Source organism: Sceloporus occidentalis, unplaced genomic scaffold (assembly GCF_023333645.1).
Source record: "Sceloporus occidentalis isolate IW3139 unplaced genomic scaffold, rSceOcc1.0.p SCAF_147, whole genome shotgun sequence".
In the NCBI taxonomy this organism is placed as follows: Eukaryota; Metazoa; Chordata; class Lepidosauria; order Squamata; family Phrynosomatidae; genus Sceloporus; species Sceloporus occidentalis.
Genome location: NW_028317127.1, coordinates 1,403,894 through 1,428,784, shown reverse-complemented (window position 1 = coordinate 1,428,784; position 24,891 = coordinate 1,403,894). Strand labels below are relative to the sequence as shown.

Here is a 24,891-nt window from a genome sequence, read left to right as displayed (position 1 = left end):
AAAAAATTGCAAATTGCAACATAATTGACCAGCTATTCGATTATGAAAATAATCGTTAGTTGCAGCCCTATGGATATCCTCCAGTTAGTGGCAGGTCGCCACTGAAGCCTCTTCCCCACATTTCTGCCCCCAAACAGCCTGTATGTGCCATTTTTGGCCTGTGTCTTTTTCATCCTCAGTGATAGGAACACAAAAATGAACAGTTTATTCTGTCTGTGGCCTCTGCCCAGGAAAATTGTGTATGGAGAGGCTGGATAATAGTTGATGGGAGGATAACAGTACATTTTCTACTAAAACATTATAAATACGCCCAGATTCATCTACCCTCAAATTATATGTTTCCAATAGGCAGGGCAGGTGGAAAACAGCAACTGTTATGTCCCTTTACATCCTGCCACCCTCAGCACAGCAAGGATTACTAGTAGTGAATTAAGTAAATAATCAGAAGGGAATATAATATGTATTTCTTGCTGTATAGGGGAGGATCACAACACAACTAATTGTAGACACACCTGGCCACCCAACATTGTGCCATATTATATTGCATATCTCATATTGTAACACTATTAATGGTGTTCCAATGTGGTCATTACTTTACTAAGCTTCTACCGAAAGCATTTCCCTTTGACGCTTCTGCTTTCCAATCCACAGTCTCTGCTGAAACTTAGCCCTCATGTTTCCTGTAAACTTTTATATCTTAATCCCCCATTGTCCAAATTAAAAGAAAGGTTTATTTATTATTCTGTTGTTTTAACATTTTTTTAGGTGCTTTGTCAGATGCAGACATAATTGATGCAGACACGAATGGCACAGTCATTGGTTTGGTTCCTTACACCTTCTATACATGCGAAGCTCAGTTATTATATAAAGGCAAACTCATTAAGAATGAGACAGTAAATATCAGAACCATGCCTGGAAGTAAGTACTTTAATATTTTCATTCTTCTTGATTTAAATTTAGAGGTATGTCAGAAAGGCGAACAGGATTCAGGTGTCTGTGAACATCAAACACTAGTAATTTATTTGTGAATGTACACAACTGCAGGTCAATATTCTATAAAGACAGAAAAGATAAAAATGGTGCAAAAATATTTTAAAATCTTTTTGTACACAGTCTATATTTGACAAACCTTTTTTACGTATTTGCTTTAAGTTTAAATGCAATCAAGGGCATATTCTATTGTTAGGGTGTCAGTCTCAGGGGGAAGCACTCCTTTGAGCTATCTGTACCTAGCCAATATAACATAATATGCCGGTGCTCAGCAGAAACAGTGAGTGAGTGGGGTAGCCAAGCCATGGGTCAGGCATTTATTGAATGGTTTGCTCAACTCAGCAGCCCTTAACCCTACACAAAAAAGTAATTTTATTACAGTGGACCTATAGTATTTTGCCTTACTGATTTGTTTCACCTATCCACAATTTATATGTGTATTGGATTTACTGTAATGCAGCATTGATTTCTTTCTCCATGCATCAACAGAACCAGACAAAGTGGAAGGTTTGCAGTGTAACTCAACAACCAACACTATTACACTTACATGGAATCCTCCAAAAAGGTTAAATGGGCCAGATCTATTTTATAATGTGTTAGATAAAAAAGGTAAGAGAATATATGGAATGAGTATTGAGAAATATAGTGTACTCATTATGAACACCTACATATGTATGTCTCATGTTAACCCCTCTTTTGTCAAGTCACGTCTTGACAATGTGGCCTTGATCATGGTAGCAGTGAAACAATAGAGCTTGTTACCGGTCATACGATCTCCGGAATTAGCATTTAACTTTCACATGCCTTCAGATATACTAATTAGATTGATTCTAGTGTTTAATCTCTCCTCTCCCTGCCTTACTCTTAAATTGGAGATATTTAGAATGGGGAAGGTGGTTAGTTTTAGGGAGAAGAAAAAAAAATGTAATTTCCTGGGGTAATTTTGTTAAGGGGGTCTTTGTCTTCAGCCAAAGTAGGTGTGTGTGATTTATTATAGAAAAAAATATTTTTAAGCAATGTTTTTTTTCCCCTCTCAATTGAATCCTGTATTTTCCATAATAAACAATAATTGCTCAACTATATACATCATGTTATACAAAGAAACCCCCTACCTTATTGAAGAGACAAATGCCAAAAAATGGAATTTGAAAAATTATTATTCTACTGGTATAGAAGGGAAGAATAAATTAATGTTATATGTATGCAGTGACCATCATGAACCTATGTTAAATGTATGACTAAAATACCGTCCACTGCCACCCTTTGTGGTCTAAACCATGGCCACCCAGTGGTCTAAACCCTGGCCATCCAGTTCTGCCTCCTCTTAGCTGTCATTTGGAGCATGGCAGCTCTGGATTAGGGAGTGTGGGAAGTTTCCGTGCATGGCTTTTTATTCATGTATACTGTAATGTTTGGTGAGATGTACACCATATGTTTAATAAACTGGTCTTTTTTTCCAGTACACTTCAAAATACAAAACCAAAATTACACAGCTAAAGAATTGAAAGCATACACAAACTACATGTTTAAAGTGTCTGCGTTTAATGGTGAAAAAGAGGGAGTTCCTTCTGATGTTTCTTGTTGGACAGAAGCAGGAAGTAAGTCTACATTGCTGCAAAATATCTCAATTTAAAAAGACAAAGACAAGGTTTATGTTTATGTTAATATGTGGCTAGCTTATTTTAAACTACCCTGTTATTCTTTCCCCTTTACCACCCTTGTGTTCTCAATAAATGCACAGCTGGCATTTCCCTCTTAAGTAAATGAACCAGGGCTTTAAGCATGTCTTTTGTGACAAGATGGGCTATGTGCCCCAGATTAATGCTGTAGGCATCTACACCAGTGGTTCTTAAACTTTTTGGTGTCACACCTCCCTTGTGAAAAAGTTTATGACCCACGCCTCCCATGTTTTAACAGCCCCAAATTTAGGCTTAAGCAGGATGAGTTTGGATAAAACAATATATCGTTCAGAGGCTTTTTACATCTCCCCTGAAGTCAGTCCAACTCACCCCAGGGGAGGCATACCCCACACGTTAAGACCCCCGAATCTACACACGTAGAAAATACATCCTGTGATATGACGTAATAATGACACAGGATAGGTCTGGATTAGGGCTGAAACAACTAATCTATAAAATCGATAATAATCGATAATGAAAATCGTTGTCAACGATTTTCATTATCGATGAATCGAATCGATTTTTATCGATTATAAAAATTATAATCCGACCTCAAACAGAGATAGGATTATAACACTAGAATCCAGTTCCCCCGCAACGCTGCAGGGGACCTGGATTCCCCTCACTGTCGGCCGGTCTCTCACTTCCGTCTCTCTCCCCCTCCCATACACCCCTCTGACCCCTCCCCCCTCCCATACATCACTCTGCCTCTCTACCCGGCTCCGTTACTGACTTCATAGAAGCCTCAGCGTAAGTGAAGGGCAGTAACGGAGGCTGTCTGTGCGCATCGTTTAGACCCCCACCGGCTGACAGAGGATCATCCTCTCTGTCAGCCGGTGGGGGTCTGCATCACACAGACAGCCTCCGTTACTCACCTTCACTTACGCTGAGGCTTCTATGAAGCATCAGTGGAAGTTCCTGTCAGTAACGGAGCCGGGTAGAGAGGCAGAGCGGTGTATGGGAGGGGGGAGGAGTCAGAGGGGTGTATGGGAGCCACCCTCCCATACACCACTCTGGCCCCTCCCCCTCCCATACACCACTCTGCCTCTCTACCCGGCTCCCTGGTGTCTTGTGAACCTCCGTGGCTGACAGGAGGCAGAGTGGAGTATGGGAGGGGGGAGGAGGCAAAGTGATGTATGGGAGGGGGGAGGAGGCAGAGTGGAGTATGGGAGGGGGAGGAGGCAGAGTGGTGTATGGGAGGGGGAGGAGGCAGAGTGGTGTATGGGAGGGGGAGGAGCCAGGGTGGTGTATGGGAGGGGGAGGAGGCAAAGTGATGTATGGGAGGGGGAGGAGCCAAAGTGATGTATGGGAGGGGGAGGAGGCAGAGTGGTGTATGGGAGGGGGAAGAGCCAGAGTGGAGTATGGGAGGGGGCAAAGTGGTATATGGGAGGGGAGGAGGCAAAGTGATGTATGGGGGGAGGAGCCAAAGTGGTGTATGGGAGGGGGAGGAGCCAAAGTGGTGTATGGGAGGGGGAGGAGCCAGAGTGGTGTATTGGAGGGGGAGGAGCCAGAGTGGTGTATGGGTGAGTTATAGTGGTGTATGGGGGGTATTATGAATTATAAGGCATATCGATATTAGGCATATCAGGGGGGCATAAAACATATCTGGGGTAAAAGGTATATCAGGGGGCTCAGTTGCATATCACTGGCATATAAGAGGTATAAGGCATATATGGGGACAGAGTGGCAAGCTGGGGGTCAGATGTGCATAACTGGGGGCAGTTTGGTAAATAAAAAAAATTTAAACAAGGCTTTTTTCTCATAGTTTTTATTAAATATGAAATAGTTAACATATGAATTAATATTTACTAATAACTTTGTATTAAAACCTAGTTTGAGAAACACCGTGTTTGGGTTCTTATAGCTTTTATTATTATGTCAGTAAAATAAGAAGGTGAATAGAGAGAGGCCATTGCAATAAAGAGATGAAAGTGTAAATTGTACGTTTTTTATTACATTATTTTAAATTGAAAAAAAATGTAATTTTTTTATCCGATTAATCGATTAATCGAAAAAATAATCGGCCAACTAATCGATTATTAAAATAATCGTTAGTTGCAGCCCTAGTCTGGATACATTTCTATATATTCCAGGCCCTCAAGGGCTGCATTAGTTTAAAGACAGAACAGAGCCAGAACTAAGTGCTAAAATGAAAGAGGAAATGGGGAGATAAAATGGTAGATAGGTAATAAGGAACAAAATTATATATCATATATTATTAAATATATTTTCTTAATCACTCCCTGGAAAACTAGACTTTTGTTTGATTTTTTTTCTTCCCCATATGTTTTCACTTGAGTGGGAGCCTAGTTTACATACTTGAGTACACATGGAGTATAGTACATCCGTAGGAAGCATACTTAAGTATGCTACTTGCTTCAAGAGAATCAGGCTAAGAAGCACAAAATGAGACAGATGTATCATTTTCCAACTTCAGTTAAAAATAAATGCATGCCTGTACATACGAAATTGACTCCAACACTGAAGTAGAGCTAGAATATTCTTCTGGTATTCTATGTAGATCTGCTAATAAATGCATCTGGGTCAAAAATCAATTAGTGTGCCCCTGCATACTAAAATTCCAGTAAGGCTAGGTTTCCACTTGGTTTTTTTTTGCTAAAAACGCCAATAGCGCCACCTGGCGTTTTTTTAGTGAAAAAACGTTGCAGCCTGATGTTAGCTGTTCTTCAATAGGAAATCGCAGAATGCCATATCCACTTGGCGTTTTTCTGTTCGGCGTTTTTTCAGTCCTCTTTGGCGTTTTTCTGCTTTTTTGGGCTCTGTGGCAGTTTTTCAAAATCGCAGCATGTTGACACTCTGGCGTTTTTTGCAAGGAAATCTTGGCGTTTTTCTCCAATAGAAGTCTATGGGAGAGAAAAAACGCCATGAAAAAGCCATGTGGGTTTATTGCCTTGGCGTTTTTTATGGCGTTTTTTCCACAGTTACAATGCAGAGGATGGACCCAGTATCTGTGTGAACTACGAGAAATAGGCTGGAAACAAACAGTTTCACACAAAACAAAGTTCATATTGAATTCTACACCATTTGGAACAAACATGCCATTACAAACAAACATACGCAACGCATCAACTGGATCCTGCGTGCCAAAAGCAACAGCAAACAATTTGCACCATCATTTGGGGCCAATCTTCCTAGAGGAGCAGACATTCGGAATAAAGCACGCCTTACAAACCACAGAAAAGTGACAAAAGGGTCCGCCGGGGTGTTTAAGTAGAACTCTACCAAGTAAATGACATCAGGGGGCAGATACTTGCCATTTATCCTAATCCCTTTTAGCTGGGTGAAACTTCTAACTTGTAAAGGCTGGAAAAACTGCCTAAGGTCAAAAAAAGCAATTTCCACAGAAAGGCTAAAACGCCAGAAAAAAACGCCAAAACGCAGGAAAATGCAGTGGCAGTTTTCTTGGCGTTTTTCATCAAGAAAAAAAACGCAGGACAAAAACCCAAGTGGAAACCTAGCCAAAGGCACACTATTCATGGTGTTCCTGCCATCCTAGGATGCCTGATAATCACCGTCTTAAAAAGACACCCTTTAGTAGTTAAAATTCAAATTTTGCTTATTTAAGGATTAATCCCACAAACAAATATTGAAGCAATAGTTCAACATATAGGTCATTTTAAAGAGGATTTAGATTTCGTTTGACAAGGTGTGCATCTAGTATTGTACAAAACCATTTTTTGTAACTCCTCAAGAAACAGGGGGGAAAAAAGCTAAAACAGGAAATCACCGACTTTATAGCAAAGCAAAAAACTGTATTATGCAGCTACTTCAATGCAACCTCCAAATAGAGTCAAACGGATAAAAAAAACAAATGCCAAAGAGGAACAAAACAGGATTACTCTATAGAGAACTAGGTAATTGGTTTAATTTTCATAATAGCAGCTGTTATTCTTAAAACAAGACCAAATAAGTGAATTTTCACATCACTGTACTGGCTGGAAGCCACCATTTTGGAACAGGTAGTCCCAGTTTTACAGTAAATATAACATGGCCTCTCTCTATGACAGGGAAAGGTGCAAACAGCATGTAGTGTGAGACAGAGAGTTGTTAGTGAGCTACATTTACAGATAGAAACACACAAGACAGTGTATGCAAAATGTTGTGGTATAAAATGGTAAGAAGCTTTTTTCAGCGTTAGATGACTTTCCAGTCTATGTCCAGGGCCGGCCTTAGGGGTGTGCGACCTGTGCGACCGCACAGGGCGCCATGGTTGCAGGGGCGCCTGACCGGGACTTAGATTAAAGCATCGTTTTTTTTTTTTTTAAACTTTATTTAACATCATTCATGTTAAATAAAGTTTTAAAGAAAAAAACGATGCTTTAATCCAAGTCCTGGTCAGGGGCTCCGAGCGGTTGCTCGTGAAGTTCTCAGCAACCGCTCGGCGCCCCTTACTCTCCGTGACTCCGTCACTGTGCCGGCGCTCAACATGAAATGCCGGCAGAGCGAGAAGACGGATGCCTCCCGCTCTCACCGCAGGACTCCGGCAACAAGGTAAGTGGGGGGGGGGGGTAGTTTGAAGGGGGAAAGGGGGGGGGGGGGAGTAGTTTGAAGGGGGGGTGTAGTTTGAAGTGGCGGGGGGGTGTAGTTTGAAGGGACAGAGGGGGGGTGTAGTTTGAAGGGACAGGGGGGGTGTAGTTTGAAGGGGCAGAGGTAGTTTGAAGGGGTAGAGAGGGGGAGTAGTTTGAAGGGGCAGAGGGGGGGGGCGCCAGAGGAGTAGTCCGCACAGGGCGCCACAACGCCTAAGGCCGGCTCTGTCTATGTCTATGTAAATGCATTGTGTTTATGTATGTCTCTCAATCATATTATGATATTATTTTTTTTTTATGCCAGAACCTGGGAAAATTCCAAAACCGGTTGTATCAGTTGGGCCAAATAATGTCATCACGATTTCCTGCAAAGTTCCATTAGAAAAAAATGGACCAGGAGAGAACTTCACACTGACCATAAATGACAACAAAAAACTTACAAACACCAATTGTAATTTCAAATTGGATAATTTATACTATTTGACCACATATAAATTTAAGGTGAGTAAAAAATGTGCATGAACCGTACCTTCCGGAGAATAACGATCATCAAAGACAGTCTACCTGTTTCTTAAATCGACCTCTGTGTGGGATAAAGACAATCCAGAGCCCACAGAACAAGTCTTCTTACCTAAAAGGCACATTGCTCCACTCCTAGTCTCATGTACCCTCTAAAGCCACCTTGTCCTTTTAGGTACAGGGTTTTCTCTCTCTCTCTGTGGAATACATTGTGTTGCTACTACAAGTTTTAATGACAAGGGAATAAGAACAACATTTTAATAGTATTCTTCTACTGCATAAATGTCATTATAAACCATAAGACTGCATAACCATATGATTGCGAGCAAGGGCTCTGTCCACCTAATGTATCGGTTTGTCTTAGTCTGTCAACTCTCGTCTTGTCATACCACTTCAATATATGTATTGTATTAAGTGCTGCGTAAATTGTTGGCGCTATATAAATAAAAGACAATCATAATAATAATATGATTGCATTGAAAATGCGTGTGAGAAGAACCAACTGAAAATGTCAAGCCATCCTAACAACATGCATTGTTATGAAGCTTTAAGGACTAGAACTGAAAACCACAAGTCTAACATCAACGATCCTGTTGGAAACAGACTAATCCATCTATCTCTTAATTAAGATCCACAGTGCTAGGTTACTTAGAATGATTATATGTAATGGACAATAGAATACATGCATATTTATAAGTATATCTATTTAGATTTGTTTGCTTTCTCATAACTTTGCAAATAAGTCCACAACAGTGACGTAAATAAAAACTGATTTGGAGAAAGCAGATTAACAGACGAATAATTTATTCAACTAACCCCGTAAGCGGGGTCAACCAAAACATAGCAGGTTCTGAAGATGCATCCGTTAGGACTGTAAGGGTTAACCAAGAAGTACATGTTGCAGAACAGAGCCAGGAATGTTATTATATTGATCTATTAATTTTGTATTATATCCTCTGTTTTGTGCAATAGATCATTTTTAACAATGGAAAATTTGATGGGGATGCATATTCATTTCAGGAAAGTACAAAATGTAAGTATGTTACAGTGCAAGCAATAGACCCTAAATACTATATATTAGCGCACCTATTTATGAATAATGCACTATAGATTGGTAGACGTTTATAGGTGTTGATTTGCAATATAGTTCCATGCAATCTTCTCTTGTTTGTTTTGCGCAGATAATGATAAGGCTCTGATAGGATTCCTAGTGTTCCTCATCGTTATCACATCTTTAGCATTGATCCTGGTGCTGTATAAAATCTACAAACTGCAGAAGAAAACTTCAAGGTGAATTATTTGTGAAGATACACCTGTTATATTTATATAATTTTATTGCTGTTACCAACTCTGTGGTCTGGCCTCAAGGGGCATCAAATGTGGATTTATGATGGAGGTATATTTCTACACGAGAAAGACGACTGGCACTCAGTATCCAGTTTGTACTGAAGGGACAATTAAGAAGGCAGATTCAAAATCTTAAAGATATAAATCCTACTGAAAAAAAAATAGATGAAAATAGTAATAGTGCAAATGCTACATGATTTTCTATGCTGAATTAAATTGTGGATTTATCACATTTTCCTCTACTAGTGTCTATTTTCAAGTACATGCTTAAAGATATACAAGTTTATTTGGCACAATATGCCTGGTCCTGTACTCATAATACCATAATTGTACAGATATGTTTTATTATTATTATTATTTGTAAAAAATTGCATTTTTCAGACACTGTGAAGATAGCATGCCACTTACATACCAAGGTATTTATTTTTTATAATTTTGAATACATATATATGTGTGAATATTATAACTTTATAGAGCAGTATAGTGTACTAACGGCAATATTTCCACAAAAGTGTCCAGTTTGGTATTTTTTTCAATAACAGCTTCAATGAGTTATTTTGAAAGGGACAGTCTAATGTCTCATACAGCACCGCCATAAAAATCTGGGAAAGGTTTATGCAATAACAATATGGTTTGTGATATCCTTTGTGTACTGTCAGTAACAAACAGTACACCTAAAACATAAAGAATACAAATAAGCAACAATAATACGTCCTACATTTAACAGTTCCAAGGGAACAGAAATAGTACCCTTGTGGCAGGAAAAAAACCCAATGGGGTGGTGGGCCCAATGAAAATGGCAAATGTCCAAGGGCTGAGGGGTTCAGGCTTGCATTTTTCTTGTGCAATTGTCATACATTTATTTGTACAGATGAAGAAGAGCGACTCCTGAACATTGAGCCCATACCTGTGGAAAACCTTTTGGATACTTACAAACAGAAGAATGCTGATGAGGGACGGCTGTTTCTTGATGAATTTCAGGTTAATATATAGATCACACAATGTTACAAAAACTAAATTTGAGGTTTTTGGTTTTCCTTTAACGGATAGAGCCCCAAGCAGCCTCACCAATAAAGAATGCATATTAAAGTACTTTGTACGTACTTTAATGTGAATTCTTTACCCCTCCATTGAGTGACTTTTTGTTTTGGCCTGTAATAGCCAATTATTGACAAGAAAGTGCTTGTGAGTGCACATACAGGGGGTCTTGTTAGACCCCATGGAATGCTTGTGCAAGCCAGCATGTGTACACTGAACATATCTCCTACAAGCCATCTAAGAGTTGGAGATGGGGTAAAAGTATATGGGGGGATCGCATGAATTTGTCCATGCATGGAGGAAAATGTTTAATCTAAATGGCACACTCAGCAATCATATGGAAGTACACTTTTCATCCCCTGTCTGGGCTTGTAATTATTTAAAAATATAAAACTGAGAAATCAATCAAAACTGTGGTGTGTTTACTAAGAAAAAAATGTAGTATTTGTGTACCGTTAATTGTACTTTATAAACAATTCATAAATAGCATTACATATCTATTATATAATTTTTCATGTATTACATGAATATTCTGTATGTAGCTAACTTTAGAGTTTTTAGGATTATATCGAACCAGACAGATTCCCTCAGCATTGTACCTTTAGATTCTATGTCGCTTCGGCAGGTAAGCCATTAAGAAACAAGCATGCTAAATTTTGTATATTTCCATTCAGAGCATTCCACGTGTATTCAGCAAGTTCAGCATCAAAGAAGCCAGAAAACCCAGTAACCAAGCTAAAAATCGCTATGTGGACATTTTGCCATGTAAGTTTGTACAGCCAAACTGGTTAAAAAATTACGTTAGTTAGTCACAATCATTGTTCAGTGGGGGCAGATGGGTTGGCATAGGGCAGACTTTCAGAATAAGATAAGGAGGGTAATGTGGGGAAACAGGGTACTCTGGTTGTAAGGTCCAGGTTAACACTGTTGCTTTGTCATCCAGATGCAGTTACATTTATCTTCCTATTTAACCCCTTGATGACAATTGCCGGTCCGGGCACGTCACGGAAATTCAAGTCGATAACGACAAATGATGTGCACGTCATTAAACGGGTGCAGAAAGCGATCTATTTTCGCTTTCTGCACCGAAACGGCGTTGCTGTAATGCCTCGACCTCGAGGCATTCAGCAACGCCATTATCTGGCCCCTCCCCGGGGCGTCAACATCCGCCATACTTTGTATGGCGGCGGACGCCCGTTTTAAAAGCGTTTAGGAGCCGATCAACGATCGCCTCCTAAACTTAAATGGTGTCGCTGGAATGCCTCGATCAGGAGGCATCCAGCGACACCAAACACTTACCTGGGGATGGACTGTGACCGCTCCGGAGAGCTGTCACAGCCGCAGCTGCCGGTGATCTTCGCCATCAGCAAGATGGCGGCGGTCCGGGAAAATTCAATAAAGAAAAACAATAAAGTCTAAAAAGTTCGCTAGACGGTCTCCAGACCCTCTAGAGAACTCTGGCTCCACTTGCAGGTTGAATATAGGTACTGCATTCAACCATGCAAGTCAATGGAGCTCAGCTTTCTAATCACAGTGTGATTAGAAAAAATAAATTAAAAATAAAATAAAATTAATAATAATTAGAAAAAAAATAGTAAAAAACCAGTAAAATGTAAAAATAATTTCCCACTGATGTCACTATCAGGGGAACCTTCAAGTTGAAAAAAAATGTTAAAAAAAAAGGCAAAAAAAAATAAATATATATATAAAAAATATATTTTTGTGAGCAAGTCCTAAAATTAGCATATTAGCTTAAAACAATTCTCACATGGAAAGAGTTAAAATACTGGCATATTAAATGCCCATGGGGTGTCTACTTTTAAAAAATGTATGATTTGATGGGGTAAATTGAATTGGCCGGGTTCAACAAGGTCCCAATTAACACGGGGGGAAGGATGGCCACACATCTAATTTACAATTAGAAAAATGCACACGTACCAAATGTGGCCTTTTAGTTCCCCCCAAATAAGACAAACCCATGCATGTGGGGTATTACTGTACTCAGGAGATGTTGCTGAACACACATTGGGGTGTCGTGTGACAGCGGCATATACGAGGAGCTGTAAATTCATACATAAAGTAGGTGTGACAAAACAAATGCAAAAAAATGACTATCACAAAGTTTGACAAAGACTGGTGGTAGATATGGTGCATGGAAAGAGTTAAAATACTAGCATTTAAAATACCCTGGGGTGTCTAGTTTTCAAAAATATATGGTTTTGTTGGGCACACTGAAATGGCCCGGCTCAAAGATGTACCAAATAGGGCATGGGCAGTGGATCCCCAAATGCCAAAGTTCAACATTGAAAATGCGCATGCCCCAAATGTGGCCCTTTTGCCCCCGAACAGCCAGGCAAAATCATTCATGTGAGGTATCGCTGTACTCAGGAGATGTTGCTAAACACATATTGGGGTGTTTTTTGATAGTGACATATACCAGAACCTATTTATTCATACCTAAAGTATGTGTGTGAAAAAACAAATGCAAAAAAATTACTACCATAAAGTTTGACAAAGGCTGATGGTAGAATAAGTGCTTGGAAAGGGTTAAAATACCAGCATTTGGAATACCCTGGGCTGTCTAGTTTTCAAAAATATATGATTTGATGGAGTAAATTGCATTGGCCGGCTTCAAAGATACCCGAAATGGCACATGGGGGGAAGAATTACCAGATTTGGAAAAAATGGCTTTGAAATAGCAAAACGCTACCTGTACTTATTGCTCCATAACGTGCAGAAAAAAGCAAAAAAACATAAAAACATTGGGTATTTCTAAACTCAGGACAAATAGTAGAATCTATTTAGCAGGTTTTTTTATTACCTTTTATAGATGAGTAAAAGATTTTTCAACTAAAAGTTAGAAACAGTCATTTTTTTCTAAATTTTTCACCATATTTTATACTTTTTTTAATAGTAAATAATATGATACAATCAAAACAATGTCATCTAAAGAAAGCCCTTCTTGTCCTGAAAAAAATAATATCTAATGTGTGTGGGTTCAGTAAACGGGAAAGAAGAAAATTACAGCTAAACACGAGCAGCGCATTAATGTTAAAACGGCCATTGTCACGAAGGGTACAAAAAGTAAAATCAGCCTTTGTCACGAAGGGGTTAAACAAGTTTCTCTGATTGTCTGCATTGAGAGCTTTTTCCTTAGAAACCATATTATTATATGTTGTGGAGCATATGTAGACAGTTATAAGGTATTCTGTATCTGCTGGTTTTGCAGATGATGATAATCGGGTGGTCTTGTCTGAAATAAACGGTGATACTCGATCAGATTATATCAACGCCAGCTACATTAATGTAAGTATATTCAGTAACTAATGAATCCAAACTCTGTATATGTTAGGTTTTAATAAGGCTAAATTACTATAATGCCTGGGGATATTTTATGTGTTTGTATATGTGACAGATAACCTACAATTGAAGTCTACACACAAAATACGTAATATTGTCTTTGTTCTATTTCTACCCAGGGATTTAATGAACCAAGGAAATACATAGCTGCTCAAGGTAACATATATACTAGTTTTAAAAAATATGTTTTCCCAATTGGCATTAGATTTTACAGCTTATGCATACCATGCATAAAAAAAATGTTTTAAATTTGACAGGTCCGAAAGAAGAGACAATGAATGATTTCTGGAGGATGATCTGGGAACAAAAGTCAACTATTATTGTGATGGTGACTCGGTGTGAGGAAAACAACAAGGTAGGCATGTGCTGAGCTTTTAATATGCATAACGTCTATATTATAGCTGTAGTATGATTGAAGCAAATTGATGCAATGTGCCATTTACCAGCAAGCATTTGTTAAAATTTATATCAGGTTAAAACGTATCCTATTGACTATGACTATGGAACCCATCCGGGGCAGACTGAGACCATCCAGGTCCCTGGGCAACAAAAAGTAATGGGCCCCACCTAGCTCCTCTCCATTAGCCACACCATATCATGGCCACACATCTTAATGGCTAAGCCCCTCCCTTGTGGTTACACCCTCTCATATGCATTTTTCAGTATTTGTATAAAAAATATAACTTTTAAACAGTGTAAACAAGTTTTAATTTGTGGTTTTCACACATCACACAAAAAATAATAATTATTAGATATCTATTAAATAACATTGGCAGAAATTGAAAAATACAAGTTATTCTAATAATAAATATATAAATATAGAAACTCAATCTGAAAAATATAAAAGTAAATATATTTACTATGACATAACTGCCCCCACTATATACTGAGCCAGACATCAATGGTGGTACTGCATAACTTTCAGCACTTTATACTGAGCCAGACATTAGTGGTGGTACAGAATAACTGCCATCACTATATACTGAGTCAGACATCGACAGTGGTACAGCATAACTGCCATCACTTTATACTGAGCCACGCATGCTTCATGTTTTCTAACACTCTCACATTGTTTCCTTACCTTTCCTGTTTCTCTGACACCTCTCCTGCAGCTCCTCTTTCTCTCCCTCCATCTTTTCTTCTTCTCTCTGGAAAACACTCTGTTTTGCCTCCTCCTCCTCTTCTTTTACTTAAACTTAGACATTCATGCTCACATACACTTATACAAAGACATTCATGCTTACATTTACATATACATAGACATTCATGCTCAAATACACTTTCACACACACATTCATGCTCACGTACACTTGTACATAGACATTTATGCTCACACTTATACATAGAAATTCATGCTTACACACACTTTTACATAGAAATTCATGCTCACATACATTTATAACTAGACATCCATAGTCACATGTATGTGATCTCCCACTAACTGGCCCTGCCCCTGCAGACCCCCGACCCTTGCAGGCCCTCAGTCCCTGCCCAACCGCCCAATGGGCCAGTCCGCCCCTGGAATGCATCATCATAACATAGACGCATAACTAATGTATTCATTTCTAGAACAAATGTGCTCAGTACTGGCCAACAAAAGAAGAGACATCTGAAGTCTATGGAGATATTGTTGTAACAATGAAGAAGGAGAAACTATTTCCAGATTACATTACGAGGAAGCTGCACATCTCCCATGTGAGTGTTCTTAATTAACAGTTATAACTAATCATTAAGTATAATACAATTAATTTGTATGGATGAACTGAAGGACCATTAGTTAATGTTTTGGTCATCAAGGTTCAATAAAGGTGACATAAGTAGAGACACTTCTATAAACTACTCATTCCTTTTAACCAATGAATTCTAACAATCGGGAGAATATCATGAAAACCATCGCTGTTAGGGTCTTGAGCAGTGGTGTTATGGGCCATTGATATGGTGTATTTGCATTCTTTGGCTATGTTTGCATATGTGTGCCAAATGGCCTTTTTGTTTAGAAACGTGAGAAATCCAAGAGGGATCTGACTCATATCCAGTTCACTGTCTGGCCAGACCATGGAGTACCTGATGACCCCAATCTACTACTAAAATTACGAAGGAGAATTAACGCTTTGAACAATTTCTTCAGTGGTCCGATAATTGTCCATTGCAGGTAATTTTCATTTGTAAAGGTTTGAATGTAAGAGCAAAGATATCAAAGAACGAATGACAAGTATAGATAAATGCAAGATACAATTTCTGTACTTATAACACATTCCTTATCTGGAATGAAGGATAATTAATCCCTTAATCTAATTAACTAATGTACTATGGAATACCTCGTCAAAAAGTCATCAGAAAACAGCAGTAATCAGATCAACAAATGCCTACAGAGATCCAGTCCCCACACCAACCACACCAATATGTCAGTTATCAAATGTCAAGCAATAATTCACCTTGGTCTGATGAGGAAATCAGTGACACACTTGTTTCTGAATGAATTCTTTATACAGACAAGGCATTCATTTAGCTAACATGACTAATATGTTGACTACGTTATATATTTCTTTACCTATTGTAACATAAGAATAGTATGTATAGATATCACTGAAATCTTTTACTTACTACTGTAAGAATCAGAAACCTAGAGGCATGTATACCAAGTAGTGGTGAGGAACAAAAAATATTGAATACATAACAAGATACATCTTATGTTCAACCCAGTAAGCACATTTCAAAATTCAGAACCTTCTTAACTGACCCAAGGAACATTAGGCTCCGAACACCACTTCCCTTATGAATACTATTTACAATCATCAAAACAACAATAAAATATCTATAGCTTTAGTCTAAAGCTGAGTTCATATTTCTACTAGAAAATACTATGGCTGGAAAAAATGCTTATCAAGAAGCATGTCATGTTTAGCATAGCTCTTCTAACTTTCCTTATGTGGCATTCTCTCAGTGCTGGAGTGGGACGCACAGGAACATATATCAGTATTGATGCCATGCTAGAAGGCATAGAGGCTGAGGGAAGAGTGGATGTGTATGGTTATGTGGTACAGCTTAGACGCCAGCGCTGCCTGATGGTTCAAGTAGAGGTAAGTCTAGTCAAATATTCTGTTACATAATGAGGCCTGCAGTGATCATGGCGGACACAAGGTTAATGCCTGGTAAGTCACTGGGATTGGGGCTGCTTTTTACCAGTTGGGCTTGGTAACCCTTTAACATTACTGGTGCCTTCATTGTAGTGCTATACAGCTGGTCCTCGAATAATATTTTTTCGTTCAACATTGTTTCGTTATAATGTTGATGAGAAAACACCCACGCTTTGACTCACACGCTGTCTCCCCACCTTCTCCGGTGACCACTTCCTTGTCCCTGTCTTTACTGCAGCTCTGCTTCTTCTCTTGCATCTTCTTGTTCTTCTGCTATCTTTCTTCTGTCTTTGACATGGCTGTTCAGGGTTAGGATCACAAATGCAAGGAGATTGTTTCTAATACTCTGTCTAAGGTTCCCTGAAATTCCGACCTGCATTCCTCTGGACAGCATGCTTGTTATAGACCCTAACATTCTACATTGCATATTATTTAGAAAAATACATATAAACACAGAGGTCATGTAGGTGTGTAAATGCACAACATAACATCTGCCTATTTTGTTTTACAGTCTCAGTATATATTCATTCACAAATCTTTGGTGGAATACATGCAGTATGGTGAAACAGAAATCAATATTGATGAGTTACCACATTTACTCAACAACTTGAAGAAGCAAGACCCTTCTGAGCCTTCTCAGCTAGAGTGTGAGTTCCAGGTAAGACTATCTGCTGTAATTTACCTGTCACGTTATTTGACATAGTTATTCACCCTCATTTTAAACACAGCAGTTGGCCTTTGTCATATATCATAATGAATCTGCTGCAATACATCCACCTCTTCTGACAGCTCCACAGCAGCAATGCGTCTCTTCTTATATATGTAGTGGTAACACTGCTGTGCTTCCATAGTTGATGTTTACAGTGAGGATCATGAAATTATTTCTTAGACAGATATGGTTACTAGTTGGGTGAAATGGGTAGATTTTCAGTCAATGTAATGCTAAACATATGAGATCAACTTGCTAGATTATGGTACTTGTCACTGTGGAGTGAGCTAAAATAAATATCTACCTCTTGGCATGTTGCTGTAAGTTAATTTTTATCTCTTTGAACGCTGAAATAGCTTTATCCTCATTTTTTTATATTAGCTCCAGCCATTCACAAGTGTAGTAGGAGAAGGAACCCCTACAGAAAGGGTTAGGTAAAAATCATGACTTGGGTAAATGAGCAATGTAAATCCAAATCATGCAAGAAACAATTGTAAGATACAAAACCACAAGCTATGGATAGAACCCCTGTATGAGTTTTTATGTTTAATGCATTAATGTACCAAGTATAGTGTGGTGATTATATCCCATGGTTAAACCACAGCAGAATAAAGTATATGATTCCTATAAAAATAAAAAAAAACAATTTTTTCCCCAGCGATTACCAACTTACAGGAACTGGAGGCCACAATCCATGGCCAATCACCCTAATAATAAGGAAAAGAATCGAGACATCAGCATTATCCCATGTAAGTAAACATGATTAGGATATAACAAGCAAACATTTCAATGTGGCTTTCCCAAGTCATAAGACAGAAAAAGTGTTGCGTAAGTGGGTCGCTATATTAGCATTTATAGATAATAATACATTGTCTTAAGCCATTTTGCCTTCAATATTTGAAAGTGGAAGCTTTCTTGGGGGAACTCCCCACCATTCCAAAGTATAACTGAACCTAGCCTTACCAAAACATATATCCACACCACGAATAAAGGGGGAGCTATGAATAGCCAGTCTTGGGAAGTTCCTAGGCCTACCACTTTCCCAAAGCTTGCATTTAAAAGTATGCATTCTATGTAATAGCGCCCACTGACTAAAAGCAGCAATATATACAGTATATATAATACAGTACATCAGTAAGGTGGCACTTAAAGATGGGCTGTTGGGAGAATGCCTGAACCAGCAACAAATATGGATGGAAAATCGAGTGGAGGAAGTACATGGGCTTTACCATCGACAAGTAGCTGAGGTGGCTGACAATGGGAAATCCTACCACACCAGATCCATAGAGGCAGGCATCTACTGCACAAGACAGGACCCAAGGTGCAGACTATGTAGAGAGGCTCAAAGGTGCAGCATACACTGAAAGGCACAACGAAGTAGCTGGCATTGTGTACAGGAACATCTGTACAGAGAATGCGCTAAACCCTTCCAAGTCTAAATGTGAAATTCCACAGAAGGTTGTGGAGAATGGCAGGGCTAAGATCCTATAGGACTTCCAGATCCAGATCAACCGGACATCGTGGTGGCAGACAAGGACCAGAAGACAGCAGTGGTGATAGCTGTGCCAAGTGACAGCAACACCAGGAAGAAGGAATATGAGAAGCTGGAGAAGTACCAGGACCTAAAAGAAGAACTAGACAATATGTAGAGAGTGAAGGCCAAAGTGGTCCCAGTGGTCATAGGAGCACTCGGGGCTGTGACTCCTAAGCTGGAAGAGTGGCTCAAACAGACAGCATAATTATTTTCCATTGGGTTCATACCCTGCTTAAACGGCAACATTTTATATATATAATGGTTTTCTGGAGGTAGAGTGGCATATAGGGGTATAAGGAACATCTGGGGCAAAGTAGCAAATAGGGGGTTAAAAGTCATGTGAGGGAGGGAGAGTGGCATATATGGGTGTATAAGGCATATCTGGGGACAGAGTGGCATATCAGGGAGGCACAGTGGCATACAGGGGAGTATAAGGCATTTCTGGGGGGGAGAGTGGCATATAAGGGGGTATAAGGCATATCTGGGGTCAGAAGTGCATAACTGGGGGCAGAGTGGCAAATAAAAGGAAATAAAAACAAAAAATAATTTTCCTCAATCATTGGTTTTTTTTAAATATGAAAAAATAGTTTACATGTGAATTAATATTTACTAGTAAAACTTTTTTTCCTATAGGGTAGTCTTATATTGAGGCTTTTTCTTTTTTCCTAAATTAATATTCAAATTTTTGGGGTCATCTTATAATCAGGGTCGTCTTATAATTGAGTAAATGTGGTATAAAACAATTATACTGGTACAATTAAATATAAGGTTTACATTTTGGTTGTATGTTCCATGTTACTATAAAAATAAGAAGGAAAGCATCTTGAAAAAAGCTTAGTATCTAAAATATCACTGGATAAAACAATTGAATAATAATCAGAATAATCTATTGCTACATACTGCTTTTGATTTTCTAAAATAATTCAGTAACAATAAATATATGTGGAAATATATATATATATATATATTCTAAAATAATTAGATATCTTGAATATCTTCTATGTATGTCTATAAACTTTTGTTTTTCATCTATACAGATGACTATAACAGAGTTCAGATTAAGATGGATGACGGACAGGCCATTGAAAGTGCTAAAGAGTCTGATATGTCCTCAGATGAAGAGAGTGACAGCGAGGATTCTACTATATTTATTAATGCCTCATATATAATAGTACGTTTTTCCACTCATGTTATAAAGTCCTATGTATGTACCCAGGGCTGACCATAAAATAAAGCAGATGGTATCCAAAATGTCTCTAAATATCAAGCAATCAGCATGGACATCAATGGGCCCTGCTTAAATTCAGCTTTGTTTCTTAAGTATAGCTTCTGCGTAACCAGTTACAAGACCAGAAACACACCACTGATTGTAAAATATTGCCTCTTTTGGCCCTAGAGATTTTCATACAGTTTAATATGTGCCTTGAACTTACTCTTTATGTACAGTACGTGCTATAAAAGTGCTGTAGAGTAGGGATTTTCGACTCTAGGCCTCAAGAGACCCAAACAGGCTACAATTTTTGGATATCTCATCCTAACCTAAAAGCCATAATTTATAGAGGACCCCCTTAGGTTAGAATATATATTGTCAGATAATCATATACAGTCTATTATTATAAATATGATATCCTCCTAGATATAAATATGAGCTTTATACAGTAATCCTGCACGAATAATGTCTTCTGAACACACATATATATATGCCTTGTTTATTATTTAGGGGTATTGGGGGGTACCTGCTATCATCGCAACTCAAGGACCGCTGGAGAGTACAATATCCGACTTTTGGAAAATGGTATTCCAGAAGAAAGTTAAAGTAATTGTCATGTTGTCTGGGCCTTCAGAAAAACAGAAGGTGAGTTGAGTGATAACCTGGTAATCAGACATTCCAAATCTAAAATTGCACTCAAAAGGTTATACCAGTTTTGCCAGTAGCTTAGTGGTCATCAAATCTACAGCATCAATAGGGATGTATGGGATTGTTGTACATTGATATTACAATAATGATTTGAACAAAGACGCCCTTCATGAGTAAATATATCAGGAATAAATATGCATAATATGCTAGTCCACAAACACATGAGGATTGCACATAATCCTACTGATCTCTGTCCAAAGAGGGCAGGTATTATCCCCAGCAGGGCCAGCCACTTCTCCATTTATTTTGCATGTATCATTTTGTGTAATGATGCAGTTGAGCAATAACTCTAGTGAAGGAGACACAAATTCCACTCAGAATCTTTTAATTAAAATGTATCTAAACTTCAGTAATGGGATTGCATTGCAGTGATTACCAAGATGGGAGTCCAGGTGGTCTCCACTGGAGAACACCCAGCAAAAAGGGGCTAACTGACTTAAGGCCTACCTAGGAAGAATCTAGATACTTATGACCCTCTGGGTTGAAGAGAGACTCAGAGAAGACTACTTTACTACTAACGTATGGATGTAGATCCTTCAAAATATATTAACATTAGAGAAGCGTACCAAGCATTAGACAAGAAGGGCAGATGTGCAATCCTTCATTGGTGTTGTTCAGTTCTGCAGTACTGCAAACTCCCACTGCATCTTCATACATGCATATGTTTATACTATGACCAACAGTGCAAAGAACCACCATCTTCCAAATGTATATTACAAAACTGAAATGCAAACACACATGGTATTGTTGGCATTGTCAACAGCAGTATTGGCGTAAAGCACTTGTGTGTTAAAATGGCCTTGTGATTGCTGTATCTGTGCAGGAGGAGACCTGTGCTCCGTATTGGATGGAGAAGAAGCAGAAGTATGATGACCTTGAAGTACAGCTGACCAGTGAAAAGCTGTGCAACAGCTATACACGGCGCTCATTTGAAATCAGGCAAACCAAGGTAAGATAAGATCAGCAATGTTTAGAGACACGGGCAGAGGACCACTTCCTATGGTGCACCAATAGTGCTTGATTCTGAAATTCTGTTATTGTGACAAATGTACTAATCCAAGTGAAATAGTCTCATGTAAGTATATCCTGAATAGTCTAGGCTGCGCTGTGTCACAAACAAGTACTGGGGAAAATAAAATAACCTTTTTCTGGTATTGGATTAATTCCACAAGCCTACATTTTAAATAGGCATATTTACATTTGTGTTTGCAGAAGAAGGACACAAAGAATGTATATCAGTTCCACTATGATCAGTGGGAAGACACCCCTCCCAAAGAACCCAAAGATTTGCTGGAAATGATTACAGAAATCAAAAAGATGGTTCCTTCCAAAGGGGCAGACGAGCAGACCAAACACGACAAACGCATCTCTATCCTTGTTCACTGCCGGTAAAATTGGGGTTTTCAAGTCATTGGAGATACAAGTGCATGAAACTTTTTGTCTTACTATAAGACTTGTTCTCATCCTCTCACATTCTTCCCACCCTCACAGCCACAAGCAAAAATGTAGTACTTATCTTTACAAGAACAGCTGTACATTGCATTAGAAGGCAGGAATGCCTTGGTATCTACCTATTACGTATCTTCATTCTAACATACCACCCACTGAGGCCATGTTTTTATACCCACACCCATTCTTCATTTATTCTCAAATCTCAGCTTCATCCTATCTTCCTCATGGCCTCTTAACCCAGGTTCTATGTCCATTTTATACTGTTTTCAGATGTTAATCCCTGTCAACTTTTTTATCTTCCCTTAGCGACCTGGACATATTCTCTAATATTTCTGTCTTTTGTTCCAACAAATTTTACAACCATGTTTTGTGTTTTATTCTACAGGGATGGATCCCGGCTGACTGGAACATTCTGTGCTCTGTGGAATCTTTTGGAAAGTGCCAATGTAGAAGCGGTCATAGATGTTTTCCAAACTGTAAAAAGTATGCGTAAACAGCGTCCTGGAATTGTTTCTTCATTTGTAAGTAATAAGCAATTAGCAATAGTGTATCTTGAGGCCCAGTACATGCTTACATCAAATCCTGACGCACAGCATCAGTTGCCGCACGCATCGCAAGGGAGGAGGATCGGAGGTCTGCATTAACAGACCTCCAGCTCCCTTGATTTTTTTTTAAGACGGTTAGAGGGATCCTTGATCTCCCTCTAACCGAGCCTGCACCTCTAGCGGCGGACATTACTGTCCGTCTCTGGAGGGGTGCCGTGCACACAACCAGTAGCAGACCCCCCCCCCCCGTTCGGTACGCTACTGGTTGTGCACACAATTTTTGTTTGTGTGCGCACAGCTTAGAGGGAACACTGCTTGTGCCCCCCTGATGGCAGCCCTGTGTGTTGTTGACACATATTAAGTTATCTATAGATTAACATGGCCTTAATGTTGTTTGTACAAACAACAACTCCAGTTGGATACTCTTTAAATAAGAATGAGATCTGAAGTTTAGTCAAAGTTTGAGAAACATTATTTACCCAATCCCACCTTCAAACCTCATGCTTAATTTGCAGTTTGAACAATTAAAAAACACCTTAAATGTCTCATCTGGAACTCAATAGTTCTACTTTTAGTGTAGAACCTTCTCACCAAATCTGTATTTTGCAAAATGTAATAACTAAAAAGCTATTAAAAAATATTATCACTACTCAGTGGCAGAGAATCATTTTTTTTAAGCACACCTGTCTAGTTATAGGGTACATAACTTTGCCTATACATTACACTAGCCACTTAAACATACAACATGTTATTTTAAATGAAAACTACAAATATGGCCACCCAATGCATAGTTTCACAAATTGCATTTTTTTGCTATTAATCAACAAACAAGGGGATTTTTTGTTACATTAAAAAGAAGTTTAAACTGGATTAAGTAGAAGGTTTATGAAACTCTTTACTCTTTATTGAAATCACAACAAAATAATAACATTCACATATTTCCCAATAGACATTATCTGTCATGACATTTGCCCATATTTACAGATGGATAGCATAGGCCATTCTGGGGCTGGTTTAGGAGTAGACCCTTACAACACATGAAATGTTTTGCTCCAGATTGCTCCAGTTTTTTAATCTCCCAACCTTCCTTTTCTACCTTCCAAAGTGGGTAATTCATGTGCTGTTTTAATTCTTAGGTGCATTACGAGTTCCTCTATGATATTCTGGCCAGCACTGTGCCAGCTTTAAATGGTCAGATCAAAACACCCATTCAGCAGGAAGACAAAGTGGAGATACAGAACGAATTGGAATCCAAAACCTCTGATGCCAAACAGGCATTGTCAAGTGACACCAGTCCCAACATGGACTCAGGATCTAAACCAAATGAAGATGAATTTGCTCCCAACGGACCAAGCACAACACCATTCACAGAAGTGTCACTGAGAATAGATGAGTGAACAGAGACAAGAAGAAGCATGGGATTTGGCACAAACAAATTCAGGACCTTTTCTCTCAGCTGAAAAGCTTTTTTATAAAAGATACACACTCTGTGCTTTGTGCATAAAGCATAATCTAGTGTAAAGAATGCACATTCCATGTACAGTGTTTATCATACACACTGTTGAACATTCATTCACTTGTACACCCTACGGTGCACAGGGTACAATAATAGATACAGTGCTTAGGTGAGCTGTGCATAGCTATAAAATTTAAAAATAAACAGTGTTTCCAAATATAAAGCACATCATATAGTCAACAAAGCCATGGTATTGGTTGTATTGCTTTAGATCTGCTTTCTGTCCTTAAACCCTTTCCCATGATTAAGGTTTTAAGGTTTTTTGCTCTGTTTAAAAGTAAATGTGGCCTATAACTCTTTGCACGGTACTTTAAAATTGCTAGCTCCATCAGGCACAGATGCCATAAAGTTAGAAATACATTTTAATAGTACACGTTGCACTTGCAAGTGGGTAAAACTGTGAATAAACTAACATACAGTGTTTTATACAATTGAAATCAATGGGAGTAGTGGCAGCAGAGTATTGTTGTTTTGCTAGGGCACATGCGGTTGGCTGCCGCTGCTAACACTGATTTCAATGGGAGCTCATCTCCCATTGGTTGGTTGGGTGGGATGTACCAGTTAAAAATACCATACCGTGAAAATTGTCAGAGCTTAATA

General features: G+C 38.8%; 1 pseudogene; it reads left to right on the top strand.

The window, feature by feature from the left end:
• The window catches only part of LOC149280799 (receptor-type tyrosine-protein phosphatase C-like), a 33,279-nt pseudogene extending 9,107 nt beyond the window's left edge, over window positions 1-24,172 (top strand).
• The last annotated feature ends 719 nt before the right edge of the window (window positions 24,173-24,891 follow it).